Genomic DNA, 2,729 nt, shown 5'->3' with positions numbered 1-2,729 from the left:
GACCAGCTGAACTATGCTGAGAGCATTTTGGTAAGTAACTCTGTGTTTTGCCTTAGAACTGTGATATATATCAATACATTCAAACTTTCCACTCAGGCAAAGGAGTGCTTTGAAAGCCGAAGTTGGAGTTGGGGAGGGCTTCCACCCTCCAAAAACGTTGCTTAGCGTTCTTTCAGGTGACATCACAACCAGCTATGGAACCTTGAAGGCTGTGTCTAGGGGCAACCCTCTGAGTTCAACATCATTCGTGAGGTTGCCTCCTATGTGTTAGCTGCTAGGTTTAGGCCTCCTGTCTTACTAGTGATTAACTAGGGCAATTAGTCCGATTTCAAAGTTTTAGGTATTTAGCTGGTTACAGCACCCAAGAAGGATATTTCTGAGGAAGTATTCTTAGAACTTCTGTGATTTTTCCAGAGTGGAACCCTGGTGAACTGCCAACCTCTGACTATTCATCAATCTCCTATATTGACAGCTTAATTATCTCCATTCTTTGACTGACCCTGACCTGCAAAACCAACTGTTTATAAAGGAGCCTCATAGGCTCCTTTGACTCCTTTGACTGACCTTGGACCAACCATCTACTGAAGAAGTGATTTTTTAGGCATCAGGGTGAACAACCCAAGAGTACACACCCGGGCCAGGCATAAGGTTGCTTTTGCTTGGAAATTAGAAAGGCAGTACTATACCAGAGTCCAAGCAGTTGTACATGTGGCAAACTAAACAGCGTGGGTTGGAGATGAAGCCCGAAGCTTCAAGAAAAAGGCACAAAAGGAAATACCAGGATGAAAGTGAGACAGAGAAAGAGTCTGAAGCTTTCGAGAAAAGGTCCATAAAGGAAATGCCAGGATGGAACAGGGATGGTATTTAAAGAGCCCAGCAAAGACCCCTCAGGAGCCTCAAGACCTAGAGCTTCCGAGAGAACAGCCTAGCAAGGGTCAGGTACGTAAACCCCAGGGAGAGATTCCTAAACAACTAAAACCCCTAGAGTTGACCGAAGGTCCTCCAAAGCAGGCTGTAACTGAGAGGAAGCCTGCTGATGGTGACAAGGGTCGCAAGCGACCCTATTCCGTCATGGAGGAAAACGAACAAAGCCCCCAAAAGGAAAAGGACAGAAGAAGGTTGCTTCAACACCTTCAGTGTGACCAAGATGTGAGGTCAGACCCACACAGGCCTCACCCAATCCTTACAAACACCTGAAGATCAAAGTGGGCGAGTCAGGAGGCAGTCATGGATCAGAAACAACTCAGAGAGATCGAGAACAATCTACTGTTGTTGCTCTAAAAGAATGTCTTTCACCAAAGGAGAGAGAAAAGTGGTGTTCTGAGGAGAAATCTGTTACAGAGAAGAAAGGTTGTGTAAAGAAAGGGTGAAGGAAGAAGGGGGAACAGCTTGGAGCCTGGAATACGGGCTCAGATCATCCTGGATAGCAGCAGAGGCAATAGCTTACTCCCCAACAAGATGGCAGTACTTGCAGCAGAGAAAAAGCCTCTCACAGACCAAGAAAAGGGCAGAGAAATGGATCAAATCCTTGATATTACAGAGGACATGGAGAAGGAAATTGAGAATGCATTGGGTCCAGGACCCCAAGAGGAAATCCTGAGTTACATGAACCTTCTGGTTGAGAGAAATGAAAACCAAAGCTATCCCGCTCTTCTTGTCTTTAGCACTTTCTTTTACCCCAAGCTAAAGCACAGCGGTTACTGTTCCGTGAAAAGATGGACTCCAGGCATCAATCTCTTTGAAAAAGAACTCACCTTGGTGCCTTTTCACCAGAGGGTACATTGGAGCCTGGTGGTAATCGATTTAAGAAAACGAAGTATTGTATACCTTGATTCCCTGGGACAGACAAGGAAGTCTATCTGTGAGACCATCTTCCAATATTTACAAAAGGAGAGCAAGACACTCAGGAACATTGAGCTGGACCCTTTGGAGTGGAAGCAGTACAGTGCGACATCAGAGGAGATTTCTCTGCAACTGAATGGGAGTGACTGTGGAATGTTTACCTGTAAATATGCAGATTACATCACTAGGGACCAGCCTGTGACCTTTTCTCAGCAACACTTGCCCACCTTCAGGAAGAGGATGGTCTGGGAAATCCTGAAAGGTCAATTACTGTAACAACATCCACCTGGCTGCTATGGTCCCCATCCCTGTTCTTTTCCATCGCTGTTTCTAATATATCTCAGGTAGGATGAGTTGAAGAGATATAAAACAGGTACTGAGCTATCTCACGGGATGAAGCCCACTCTCTTCAATATAGTCCTAACGTGGTATGTGGGACTGATGCCCTAATGCCATCTCTAGGATGTATGCAACTATTGCAAGCTTAGAAACTGCTGCTGCCCATCCCACAGGAGACCATGTGTTCAAGAAATACTGTTTTAATGCTGGAATTAAATGAATTCAGGGTTTTTGTTTGTTTGTTTGTTTTATTTTGCTTTTATGTTTTTGCTTGCTTTTTTTGTTTGTGTGTGTGTGTGTGTTTGTTTGTTTGTTTAATGTTTCATTGAGTTTTTTTGTTTTTGTTTTTTTTCTGTTTTTTGGTTTTCTTTGGTTTTTTGTTTGTTTTATTTTATTGCTATTTTTGCTTTTTATTAATTTTTTGGTTTTTTTTGTGTTTTGTTTGTGATTTCTTTTTTTGTGGTTTTGGTTTTTCATTTGTGTTTTTTATTTGTTTGTTTTTTGTTTTACATTTTTTTGTTTGTGTTTTTTTGTTGTTTTTTACTCGT

General features: G+C 42.6%; 1 pseudogene; it reads left to right on the top strand.

Moving 5' to 3' along the window:
* Window positions 1–706: 706 nt before the first annotated feature.
* Window positions 707–2,331, top strand: LOC110307319 (sentrin-specific protease 2 pseudogene; annotated as a pseudogene).
* Window positions 2,332–2,729: the final 398 nt, after the last annotated feature.

Source organism: Mus caroli, unplaced genomic scaffold, assembly GCF_978045245.1.
Source record: "Mus caroli unplaced genomic scaffold, Mus_caroli_1 scaffold_14, whole genome shotgun sequence".
Lineage (NCBI taxonomy): Eukaryota > Metazoa > Chordata > Mammalia > Rodentia > Muridae > Mus > Mus caroli.
This window is presented reverse-complemented; position numbering and strand designations above follow the sequence as displayed.